The sequence below is a fragment of the Cydia pomonella genome, chromosome 6, assembly GCF_033807575.1.
Source record: "Cydia pomonella isolate Wapato2018A chromosome 6, ilCydPomo1, whole genome shotgun sequence".
In the NCBI taxonomy this organism is placed as follows: domain Eukaryota; kingdom Metazoa; phylum Arthropoda; class Insecta; order Lepidoptera; family Tortricidae; genus Cydia; species Cydia pomonella.
Window position 1 is genome coordinate 14663390 of NC_084708.1, and position 13946 is coordinate 14677335.

A 13946-nucleotide genomic window follows, 5' to 3' on the forward strand; every position below is an offset into this window, starting at 1 on the left:
TTAGTATGACCGACAGGGGTGAAACTTGGGATTTCCCGAAACTTAAGTGCCAGAGAATAACGAAGATCTTGTATACAAGTCGAAAATAAAGGATGAAACATAGGCGTTTCCGCCATTGTAACAGTAAAAAGAAGTACAAAAGGACAATTACAAAAACGCTGGAAGCAATCCAGCGGGCGTGCTCTTAATTGGATGAGACCACTTACTCTAAACGACATCTAGCTCCCTGCACCCCACACCTACTGTGCAAGTGCATCTTGTAAAACTTTTCCTATTGTCGTTTACATGCAAAACATAAGTTGGTACATAGTTCAGGAATCATAGTAATAGTGAATTGCCTTAAGTAAGAAACTTGCGACCGCCTTATATTGACTGCCGAACTTAAAAAGTAGTAGTGTTTTCGCATATCATCGTAACACAAAACAAACATCACGAGAAAGTTACTCTCAGATTACTTTAACAAAAGCTCTTATTCTAATCATTGTAAGTAGGGGTATTTGTTATACGATAGCATTTTTAGGGCTCCGTACTCAAGGGGTAAACCGGGACCCTATTACTAAGACTCCGCTGTCCGTCCGTCTGTCTGTCTGACCGTATGTCACCAGGCTGTATCTAATGAACAGTGATAGTTAGACTGTTGAAGTTTTCACAGATGATGTATTTCTGTTGCTGCTATAACAACGAATACTACAAAACAGAATAAAATAAATATTTAAAGGGGCTCCCATACGACAGACATGTTTTTTTTCGTTGTTATAGATAATGGTGCGGAACCCTTCTAGCGCGAGTCCGACTCGCACTTGGGCAGATTTTGTTAGGGTTCCGTAGCCAAAGGGTAATACAGGACCCTATTACTAAGACTCCGCTGTCTGTCCTTCTGTCACCAGGCTGTATCTCATGAACCGTGATAGCTAGACAGTTGAAATTTTCACAGATTATGTATTCCTGTTGCCGCTATAACAACAAATACTAAAAAGTACGGAACCCTCGGTGGGCGAGTCCGACTCGCACTTGTCCAGTTTCTTTTGTATCTCGGCTGATGCAATGAAAGTGGTCTCTATTGTTACGTTCGTCGTAGTCATGTTGCTTTAATTGCAATAGGTGTACGTGCTAGTCCGGGAGAAGGGCGCAAGTTACGCGTGCGTTTTTTACGCGAACGAAATGATTTATTAGTTGTCGATATCCCGAAAATCTGAACTAACTAGCCTCATCCGAAGTACACTTTGCTTTATATACCCAACGTTCCAAAAAATAAGAGTCTAGTTAGCAAATAGCAATGCGACGAGGGTTTAAAAAATAGATAATACATATTATTACATCTCAACTTTTTGGTTTAACATGAGTGTTGGCACGTGTATAGTATATACGTAAAAAGTCTTTTTTTTCTGTAAGTACCTAGGGCTCAAATGCACAAGCTCTTTCAAGAAGTCAATACAACACTTACAATGACATCATAATATATAATGTCAAGAAAAATACATAGCCAACATTCGATTTCATATCATCGATAAAGCTAAGGAAACTTACATCTATTTCACGGACCATTTTAAGTATTAACAGTTTTGAATTATTCACGGTTAGTTTCACTACACTTAAATCGACCGGGATATAAACCGTGATTACCTTTTATATTGTTTTTATTGACCTCCCGATATTTCGACGCAGTTACATGCATCTTGTTCACAGGTAATTCGACCCGTGAACCCGTGAACAAGATGCATGTAACTGCGTCGAAATATCGGGAGCTCAATAAAAACAATATAAAAGGTAATCACGGTTTATATCCCGGTCGATTTAAGTGCACTTTAAGTATTGCCTTGAGATAACGTTTCCCTTCAATGCTGATCTCAGCAGCCACGTAACGTTAAATAATCCTGAAGTAATGCGTCGAGCCTGACTGCGATTACTTAAGCACGGCCTCGGAAGATAACTAAGAACTGTCATTATATTATTGAGTTTCGCAACTTTTGTCTCTGACTTTGCGTCGGTTTATTCGTATTCTCTTATTTAAGTTCTTTTCAGTGGCGTGTTCAAGTCGCTTTAGAGAAAGGATAATGCATTTAATCTTGTCTTGATAAGAGAAACTTCTATTAAAGTATTAAGGAACTAGCTTTTCTGCTGTAGATGCAATTTAACGACTATTTCCATATTCACAATACAATTTTTATTGAAAATAACTGGGGAATAGTAGAACTGTAAACTCTCTTTCTTTTCTTCCTCGCGTTATCCGGCATTTTTGTATTTATTTTTGTGTATAGTTACAATTTTATTCTATATGTATTTATTTTTGCTGATGGGCATTACCTCATAAATATAACCTGCTTTTATTGCCCTTGAGCGATGGTTCGTCACTTTTTAAATTTGGAAAACTATATTTACCCCAATTTACAATGACTTCTGGTGCTCCCAAAGTGGCTGTTATATGTATAACGATATATAACATCCTGGAACAGGTACAACATGATAGTATAGATAGTGTTTTATTATGTTGTCCGATGTTATATATCATTATATAACTTCCAATCTAAAATAACAAAATAAATCTTCAGGTATGCATGCTGCATACTTGGAAAAATACAAATTTTAATTTGAACTTCCCGTTCTTTGTCTTTTTGATCTGCTTTAAAATTTTACACACATAGAGTAAAAAGTAGATAAGGTCAGTCGGGGTATATGCAATAAGGGATTATTGTATTTATTTCGTATTTCTCGAATACGACTGGCTAGGACACCCTCTATGTTACCTTTTATTTCCAAGTAAGTAGCTCAGGCTTTTATTCGACTTGACGAGAGCTCTTGAAATTCACGTTGTTTAAAAAATAAAACTAAATAGACTCAATAATCCATTAGTTGCATTGCATTTGTCCCGGTTGAGTTTAAGTTCCATTTTAGTTAATATTAATAAGCTACATTAGTGATACCATAACTGTGGTAATATAAGAGCTGTTTTATCTCGTTTTAGTAACTACCTCCATGTTCTGAACCTATGCTTTTCAGCGTACTATAGTCTGATAAAGCCCGATAGATTTATTCACGCAATCCTGATAAGAGATCATAAGGAGCAAAAAATGCTATATGTGTGTTGTCAAATCCGGCATTTTTTGGCGCAAAAAAAAACAATTTTGTATTTTATGCATACGACATATATATATTATTTCTTTTTATATCTTGGCGAAAAAAAAATTACAACGATCAAGTTTTTATTTTTATTTTTATTAACAGGTAACAAATTGCGAGTGAACTTTACTGTCTGTCAGTAGGTATGTTTAAACCAAGTTGCAGCCAAATAGTGGTTTTTCACTAAGTTCTTACAGAAGAAATTTTCATAAGAATTGTCATTATCTCTAAAACAAGACCGATTTACTTTGAAGACTTTGTATGAAATTTTAGGCTCTAAATGCGGTCAAGAATACACCTTTAAAATCTGTCGGGGTTTACCAGCCCACGGTGTATAGTGTAGATACATAACATAATACATAATAACAAACGTTTCATTTTTCAAAAATCATCTGATACGAAAATATACTTTATAAAATCTGGCAAAACAATATCAGCAGTATCAGCATCGAGCAAAATATAAGGACTAATGGAAATCAATGAGTGGAAGTAGGGTTGCAATTCATCAGGATTTTCTCTGACATGTCGTGTCGCGTCGTCGCAAGGATTTCGCAGTTATGGTAAGCTTAGCTTTGGCTTTATGCGATGGCGGACATTTAGACTTAGCCAGATTTAGGTACCTATTCTTTAAAGTTAATTCCGCATAGGTATATTTCTTCCTAAAAAAATGTATTTGTGTGCCCCTTGGCTACTTTATCATCTTACACGTTACATTACACATTGTATTAATTTAATCATTTTAAGAAAGCAGCCGAGTCAACGCTTAGTAAAACTTTATATTTTTTTTTTTTTATACTACGTCGGTGGCAAACAAGCACACGGCCTGCCTGATGGTAAGCAGTATCCGTAGCCTATGTACGCCTGCAACTCCAGAGGAGTTACATGCGCGTTGCCGACCCTAACCCCCTCCCACCCTCGTTGAGCTCTGGCTTTATTCACTTGGCTTATTTTTATTGACTTGGCTTTTTTTTTGGCTTTATATAGGTAAAGGTAAGAATTCACTACATAGACATACATTGAACATTATAATTTTGAGAGTTCTCTGAATAGCAATATAGTCGACCAACTGTGACACACTTCTTATACCTATGCAATTGATACAAATTGACATCAATTAATTTCAGAACTAAACGCTCTTATAATTGGTTCAATCTATTTCAGCAGTCTAAGCATGAAATGAGAATTGATTGAACTGAATCACAATATTCCAATAATGGCTGGTCGGTCAGTTTGTGCTATTTTAACTCCCTGACCCACCTTTATTTTGTACACATAGTCTAAAAAGCCAATCAATAGGATTTAGGTTGCATAATTGCAAATAGAGCTCGGTTACGGTTGGAAAATTAAAACAGGTTTATAAAAATGGCGAAGTGTAGATCATTTAATTGAAATAAGCTTTAATAAAATGTAACTAGAAAATACAATACATTCCCATCCTGTGGTGGTTCTATGAAAATTCAACACTGCTGCTGAAATAGATTTTTATCCACCCCTCGTCCCATAGACAAATAAGACAAGTTTCCAAACACAAGTAATATTAGCTTTCCTGTTTACACAGTCAAATGACTTCCTGTGTTTGTTTATTAAGCCATCAATTGATGAATTAGATTGGCATGTTTTGGTAATGAGGAATGTTGTGAACGAAGCCGAACAACGGTAAGATAGGGTTCATCCTTGGAATATAAAATTGCTGTCTAACCTAACCTCAAACATTTTTTGTTAAATTAGAATGTTTAACCGTGAGAAGCAAACGAAGATCCAATTGAATATTCGGCGAGTGTCGCTTGTCTGGCTTCCTAAGAAACATTAGTAATGACATTTAGACTTGTCAAATACGACGCCTCCGTGGCCTACTTACGGAATTTAATTCCAGAAAGTGACAAAGAATGGAAAGAATACTTTCGGACGAATATGACAAATATTTTGTTAAACAATAATTAAATATATCCTATTACTTATTACAGTGCTCAGGCAAGACTAATTTTATGTTTAAGTAGAAATTACAAATAGCTAATAGGTAATGTAACCAGTCTACGCACAAGCTAAAAATTAAAATATATGTCGATTCAAAATTTTTTTTTTTTTTTAAATGGCGGTGCCATTGCCATGGGGGTTTGCGGGTTGTACAGCCCACACAGCCACTAGTTTATTATCGTTGCTGTAATATTTATGTATACCTTATTCAGACGTATTCACGACATACATATAACTCCAAACAAATGAAAACTTATAATTTCAATTTGCTTCATTTGTAAAGTTTCGAATTGCGGAGCACCGAACTTCTTGACATTTACCTAGTTGCCTACCCGCGAGTCAAATTCACAGATGAATTTGATGAATTATGTAACTAATTCGCAGCACGTAGTACTCTGAAACAACGTAATAAAGGCCGGAAAACGCGACCAAATTAATGCTGACCGTCATTAGAAACTCCCGTTTAACAAACTGTAGTCTACGTTACATATCTCATTAGTCAGCGAAATGTTCACGTAACTTTAGAGGTTGGAGTTTAAACCTTAAGGTGTAAACCCCAAGGCGACCAAGTATCATTAATATTGAGCCTTTCGCTCGACATTTCAAGTATTCCAACTTATCGCATACCAAAAAATATATTAAAATAGTTTTCTTCACAAGAGATCTATTTATGAATACATACATACCTATTGCTATTTTTGGCATTATCTCGGCATTTGCTGTGATCTGATTTCATTTAATTGCTGACCTACCTGTATTCGGTCATGTCATATGAGCTATTGTTTATAAAAGAGGAACAGATTTCCTGCTGGAACAGTTGTAAAGTACGAGTATAAGAGATATATAACAGGCAAATATATTTTCTTTAGAATATATTATGTCGTATAATATGTTCAATATTTTGATAGTAAAAAAAAAGAAATATATATATACGCGCCTTATGGACGAACGTTAGAGTTTATACCTTAATAATGAAAGTAAGGCAAAGCCGATGGATGGGCGGGCATTAGGTGCACGGATTACTCGTTAGCATAAGTCAGACGTATCCCGAGTTCATCGCGGCTGAGATTTACTCCGGGCCGCGATCCTGTCGTCTGACCCCGCGGGAAAGCTGCTCCGCACGTGCTTATGTAACTCAAATATATTGTTCAACTTTGATGTTGCACAACGACATACCGTTTGATTTAGGTACTTGAGCATCTTCACTTCTCCAACTTACCGGCAGTCTGATACGATGTGAAAATGAATCTTTACAACTGAGAAGCATGTCGTGGTTTTACTGATTACGTTCAATACATATAACGACGTCAACGTGTATGTACTCGGTACACGTTGACGTCTTTCACCAATACCTATGTTTAACGTTTTAATTTGCAGTAAAACATTGTCACACATTGAGTACTGTTCTCAACCTACTCCACTGAACTTTTGTTAAATACTCGTTGAGCTTGACCCGCAACCTTTGCGGTGTTCAAATTGTTTAATAAGTAAGTAAATGAAGTAGTACGTCAGGTGAGATGGTGAAAGATTCAATTAATGTTCAAGGCGGAAGCACTGTGACACCGAGACATTTTAAATGGTGTGGGAGTGCGACGCACTCATAATGAAATCAAATTGATTCATATTTTCGCTCTTGAAAAGGGCTCAATAGCATTAAGACAGCAGTCGCATTAAGGATTTAACTATAATCTTTGCTCTGTAAGTAAACCTCTAACCAAATTGCCAAAGAATTAACGCCAACAAACTTCGTTGCAACATGAAAGCTCGAAAAGCGGCGAGAAGAGGAGGAGGAAGTGGCAAACAAACTCACAGCCCGGCCTATTGATGATGTGCAGATCTCTTAAGATAAGACAAAGAGAGACGCTTTCCACCAAGGACCTAAGGGCGAAACAAAATGAGAAATTCTGGTCGCTGAATTTTAGGCAACTGTGTGAGTTTCTCGCGTCAGAGGGCGCCTAAAGCCAGGAAATTAGAAAAGAACCAAAAATATGACGTGCCACGCGAAACTTGCGACAGTAGATTTGACAATCGCGCGGGTTTTGATGTTTTACCTCAATAAGTCTGTATATTTCTGATTTGAATTTCGCTGGTCAAATCCCTCGGCTATACCTGCCGGGTGACTCCCATCATAGGGCTTTAAATGCAGGGCTCGATTCTACTCGCTGAACTGAGCTACTTCTATTAAGGGACCAACCCCAAAATCGCGATTTTTTTTTGCTTTTTCATACATTGTTACCTAATATTGAGAATATTGAGATGTATGTATTGTATGTGCATAGGTAATTATAACTTGGCAGTAGCCGGTACTAATTACATAGATAGGGTTATGTCACGAGCATTAAACAAGTTTGTATAACATTATCGTAACTACCCAGTTAACTATATGATAAATAGGGTACGAATTAGGTATTAAAATTCTGACAGCAAACCTTTTCTATATATCAAAATACCTTTAAATTAAACCCTTTCAACGTTCAAGATCATTTTAACAGAGGTAGTTTACTGTAGTGTTGCTCGTGGTAATTACTTTTAAGACAAATGTGAATAATTTAAAAGCTTTGCGCTGTTATGAAATTAATTTAATTGGACTTTACCTTCACGTTCAATGGTAGCGGGACCTTCACCGCGGTTGCGCACTCAGCCTTATTCCTACGAGAATCAGTTCAGCACTCACCTACTTTCAATCTCGTTAAACGCCTCGAACAAAGAGTTCAGTTTGCTCCATCACATTATCACACTTAACAATGATTAAATGTTAAGAAAGCAGTAACTGCCACAGCGCCGCTCCTTATAAGCAAACTTGCCGGCACTTCCTTCTTTTTTATTGTCTTATAATTAGGTTTATTCAAACACGAGTTGACAAGTAGGTATTGAAAAGTTTAATTATGAAGACAATAGAACAGTTAGACACCCCTATATTTGATAGTTAACACAAAATACCGCATTCAAATTTACACAATGGTCACCCAACAATCAATGGATTCGCGTCACAAAAATAAAAACGTCACTTGGATCGTAGTAAGCAACGCAGGCGCTGCGGCCACGCTCGGCTAACTTCGGTTCCCGTCGCCCGTAAAAAAGAAAAACAATCTTGCTTCTCCTTCTCACCCGTGGAAGCTACGAGGCTACGTAGTTCCTACATGATCAGATCAGTGAACCACAAAGAAACAGAAACGTCTGTCTTTCTCTACCGGCGGTCGGGTTTGAAACCGGTTTAGTATTGTTACTTTTTAGTCCTTAGGAATAAAAACTCATGCATAGATAATCGAGCATCGTGCAGCGCGCGGCACGGAGCTTTACGTAAGGGGCCGCGCCGTGGAAGGAAGCTGTTACTGAACGGAAATGGACACGGGTACTCATTATACCTCATACACGAATAATTTAATATAGCTCTTGACGATTTGTAATGAGTTCACTCCCTTCAAGTCTTTTCAGCTTACAAACTTACTCCTAAATACTCAAATTACATTTGGCTTGCATAGCCTTCATGCTTTGTGAAGAGATTTCTTGGGGAGGCGTACCTATAGGTTTAACTGAAATTGTATTCGGATACCTGGCTTCATTCATGTAGACTTTTAGGCATAACGGTTAATTAACTAATCAAGTATTAAGCAACGTGCTCCCGGCGCTGGAAAATTGAGGTCGGTCTTGCTATTTTCTAGAGCCCATGTCAGGCCAGGCTGTGTTAACGGTTCACTGTAACTATTTTGTGGCAACAATCGTTGGGTTTAAATATATGACATACTTGAAAAGTAACTCAATTTATCCATAAATTTTGTAAAAACACGATACATTTTTAAAGTATTACATATAAACCGAAATATACATTTTATCGCTGACTATACTTTTCTTTCCACAGACAACTAATACTCATCGAGACAATTCTAAAAACGCCAAACCAGCGATTATTATCTCATAAAATTGTTGAATCAAATATTTCATTTGATAAACTAACGTGAACTCTTGATGAACTACCATGTTTAATCTATTTCGTCGACCTAGATAAAATTTAGGACGAAGTGCAATTTTGAAGCGCGTATAAAGGAAAACATCCAAAAAAGGAACTCTACAAGCTACCTGACGACACGTCGGGTATGCTTATTTATTTCAGAAGCGCCCCAGTTTTAAAAGAAAACTACAGGTTCAGAACTATCTTCATTTGCCCCGTTTTATTTGTAAAATCTGAGCGCTTCGTGCTAGAAACCTTAATTCTAAAATGCTCGTGGTCCAATACAAAATCAATTAGACAACGAGTAATCAGAAAGCTGACCGCGTGCTGTAAAGTGGTGGAGAGCTGCGGCGGCCGCGGCTACGGGTGAGGGTGACCTACAAAACTGCTTCTACTAATACTACAAACACTAGCTGTGTAGATACACTAACGTCTAACCAACTTGTACGTGTTATTACTTAGGGCGATAAAGACATGAAAGATTAGACGCACCTTAATAAATACATAGTTCAATCGTTTAAACGCGGTTCAGTTAAAGGACATAAATGTAAACTGGATATGGTTAAACGACTTTACTTTTCATTAATTCACTCGTGCTAATACGAGTATTGACACCCGAGTAAGCGAAATAAAAATGAGTCACGAGCGTAGCGAGGTATCTTAAGCGTTGTGAGGGTTTCAAAGAACGAGGGTTAAACAAACTTTACTCCAAAACATTTATTCACCATACCAACGCGACGAAAATATTAACTGTAATATATTACAAATCATCACCACTTAAAAGTAAATTATACCAGCCAATAAGAGGAAATAACTAAAATTTTGCATCAGATTACTTAGCACTCTTGTGGATAAAATGCTACTTTCTTATCAGTTTTTGAAGTAATAATTTTAAATCTCAATTAGGTAAATTGTAATACTATCGATTATAATTTTATTTTATTTTAAACGTCTGTAACTGTGTTAAGTAACAGAACGAGATATTTATTTTATATTCATTTACAGAAAAGCTACCTATAAAAATAGGCCTTGATCTTTCTTGGATATTCTCCTACCATTATTATAGGTAGAATCCTTTTTATTGAGATGCAGTAAGATAATAAAGTTATGAATATTTGAAGTTTGCCAAATTGTAAACCACAGAATTAGGTAAGTATTTTTTCACCACACTAACCTAACCCCCCCCCCCCCCTTGATTGTTTTAAAACAAATGAGAAAAGTAATCAGATGAAAATTTTGAGTCGTTTCCTTATGTTAGCTGGTAGAATTGACTTTTAAATGATGATTTATTATTTATCATTCGGTTTGATTTTTTTGGTATTTCATAGTTAATATTTTCCTCGCGCTGGTGTCGTGAAAAAAATTGCGTTTAACTCGGAGGCAAGATTTGTTTAGCCATCGTGCCTCGAAACGCTCGCAAGGAGCATGATTCCACTTCTAGAACCATTTTGGAATCTCTCTCTTGCTCGGGTATCAATGTTAGCATGAGCGGTTAAACAACAACTTTGCCCCCTTGTAAATTAAATAACTATTGGAACACCAAAAGAGTGACAAGAAGACATCATATATTTTACTTGGTATAACATTTTCTTATGAAGCAATAAAAAGATACAAGAGTGCTGTCCGGAGCAGCGGGTATGTCAATATGACCTAACGTAATATGTTTATCTCTAGAGTCGCAGTTGCCGGAGTTATACATATATGTAGGTTTTATTAGCACATATAATATAAATATATTATATTATATGAGTTGTGTATCTTACGGAGCAAGTTGCTTGTTGAAAGAAGCACTAACGTTATCATAACAAAACTTTCGTATTGTGATTCATGCAACGAAACGATTTATAAGAAAACAGACGTGCACTACGATATATACGTATGTATATATCGTAAAGTGTTTTAGTACCTATCTATAGTATTATAGATAGGTACTAAATGTACCACTTCATAGAATATTACAATATTCTCACTTAAAGTATTTTGGTACATACTCAGATATGTGCATTTTCATAAACATTAGATAGGTACCTGTTATAATTATAAGTATCCAGAGTTGTTATTTTATTGACTTCATATTATGTTAGTGTAGTGGTACTTAAATATCTCATATGTACTAGTTAAATTGAGAGAAATTTGGAAATCAGTTGTTAAGAAAAGTTTGATAATTACATGTCCCGATACTTATGTTAATGATTTATAATCCAAAACGTAAACGAGTGAATCCTAATCACTTACATACTAAACTTTGCATTAATCCATTTATTACGGATCCTTATCTAAGGTTAAAAGCAAAATATATATTAGCATAAAATGAAATGAGGATAATACTACCCACGGTTAATTTATTTTGCTTAACTATGATGTACTATTAGTTTGAATATCGAAGACGTTTGTATTGGTTGTTCATTAACTTTAGGTTAGATTTATGTTTACGTTCGCGTCCCGGGGCGAACTCTGGTTGTTTTTCAATTTCCCTAAGGCGGCCCGCTGGAGGTATCAATAACTGGCAACATTAGTTGTTTATAGCTGGGATTGCTAACAATGGAAATATACACAAATTTAATGTCTTCAGCGTAGGTATATTAATTATTTAGTAGATACCCTTAAAGGACGGTTATCAAAGCTTTGGCATTTGAATATGTCAAGCAATAACGTTTACTCTGGAGGTTGCGTCAGTTTTAATCCGCGGTTTTAATGAAACATTTTTAACAGTTTTTGGCGTGGTCGCTGGTTTGCATAGCCTAAAATAAACACGAGGGAAAGGGGGACACTAAAGGTACTTGAACCACCTAGGGCATTCAAGCGGGGTCGCCTAAAAGGGTTCTTCCTCACTTAGTTGAGGAAAGGGTTTTTTAGAAAATGTAGTAAGTCCCCTCTCATCAAGTATTTTGTAGGTATAGACTTATAAAACACATGCGAATTATTTCGACTGGAATTTATTATTTTGTCTAGAAAAAATACTATGGACAGCCGTGGTTTTTATTCGTACAATTTACTCATCGAGAAGATTCTAACTAGTCCAAACTCAATGAGCATGCATTTTTTTTTATGGAGGTACATAGTTCAGTTACCAATTAAGTATACAGTTACTATGATGCAAGGAGTTCACATTAGAAAAACATTTTTCAAACGTTGTAAAGGTTACGCAGGTTAGCTTAACTTATATGACCACGATGGTACCATACCTAATAATATTGCAACTATCGTTATCGAAGTAGGTATGGTAAATTTCCATTCATTCAGGCACCACGCGGGAAATTGGTCATTAACAAATTAAAACACCAACGTTCTGAGTTAAATAAGAAAATAGTACGTAAATACATAAATATAATTAAGTTAACACCTACCTTTAATCGCTAGTCTCGTAAGTGATATGTTTTTCACAAACAATGTCAAATAATTCGTCAAGTAGTCCGAAACTTTAACTTCAGCTTTTACACCTACACCTAAAAGTATAATTGTGTTTCCAACAGAAACTATTAACCACATCAATTTCTAAACACTTATGAGTTTTGTTCCAATTCTTCACTCATACCGGCATCAGAAAAGTTAGCAGTCATAAACATTCATTAAGTCGAATGTCAATGCTGAAATATTAATTGGAAAGTCCGGCCAGGTTATTAAACAATTTCTGCGTTTACAGAGACGGTTAACGTACTCGCCAGTAGCGGTATCGGTAACGTTCACGATGAGTATTTATTCTATAACGTCATGAGTACGTGCGTCGCGTGGGGCGGCCGGCGCGACACTAGGCGGGCGGTTTCTACGACCGCCCGCCCTTGCGCAAAGTTCATGGCAACATAAAGTGACTTTCTGTTTGGTGACATTATTAAATATCTATCGCATGTTTGCAGAAAAAACATGATATTTAATTTCTATAGTAGTATGAATTAACGAATATGAATCTAAAAGTATTAGAAATCAATATTTCAATATTACAATAATGGGTATGTAATGTAGAAATTTGTAGCAAATTTGACTACTTTTGTTTTTTCCCTAAACATAATTCATTATTAATTTACTTTGGACACTACCCACTAGGTCAGACAGGTCGTCACCGCCGACACCGCGCCGCAACAAGCATCTACAACAGTTGATGTGGCCAATGATGCTGTATATTAGCTAGCGCAAGCGTGCATACACTTTGTTTTTCAACATGTAGATATACTTAAAAGGCAAACAGACAAATTTTATAACATCCCAGAGTAAACCGAACGTATTTTGTTACCCACTTTTCACTCCATAATGGCGTTGTTATAACCAGTTGTGAAAAACCCATTAGCTTAATAAGACCTTGGAACTCAAAATTAAGTCAGCGCCACATTATGTTATATAATTAAATAACTAAGACGTAATGTGTATCCTGTTTGCTGTTTTTTCCGTCGATAAGATAAAAAAAAGGTGAAAAACCACCCAACTTTTCTGCCCTGTTTTGAGCTTGAACAGACAATACATGTTTTAATACAGCCGGCCATTATCTGCATCATGGGTATATATATATACCTTTATCCGAACTTATATTTGTTAGAACATATAAACGAAGCAGGTTTTAAACCTAATACCACTAGCTATTGACTGTTACTTTTTGTCTGTGTTTTTTTATTTTGTCGTTTTACTAACAAATGAATATCCGTATCGTTTTGCTGTTTGCGACAAATAATGTTTTACTCTATTAAATCCTGGTAGAATTCCACACAAAACACAATATTATTGAAATAAGTACAACCATTATAGCCAGAATATGAAAACAAGCGACAGTGTTACGGCCCGATTCGAAGAATGATTAAGACATGTTTAATATCTTGGAAAGATCTTTAAAAGATTGATAACTAAACAACATGTCTAAATTTACGTTTATTTCGATTCCACTGTGATCCCAATAAGATCTATCTACGATATTTCTAAC

The 13946-nt window shown here is 36.0% G+C and overlaps 1 protein-coding gene across 1 annotated transcript in view; it reads right to left on the bottom strand.

The window, feature by feature from the left end:
• LOC133519063 (semaphorin-1A-like) overlaps positions 1–12542 on the bottom strand; it is a 160627-nt gene extending 148085 nt beyond the window's left edge. Inside the window, exon 1 of the mRNA XM_061852955.1 lies at positions 12388–12542. The gene's annotated coding sequence lies outside the window, so the exon portion shown is untranslated. The remainder of the gene's footprint in view (positions 1–12387) is intronic.
• Between the last annotated feature and the right edge of the window lie 1404 nt (positions 12543–13946).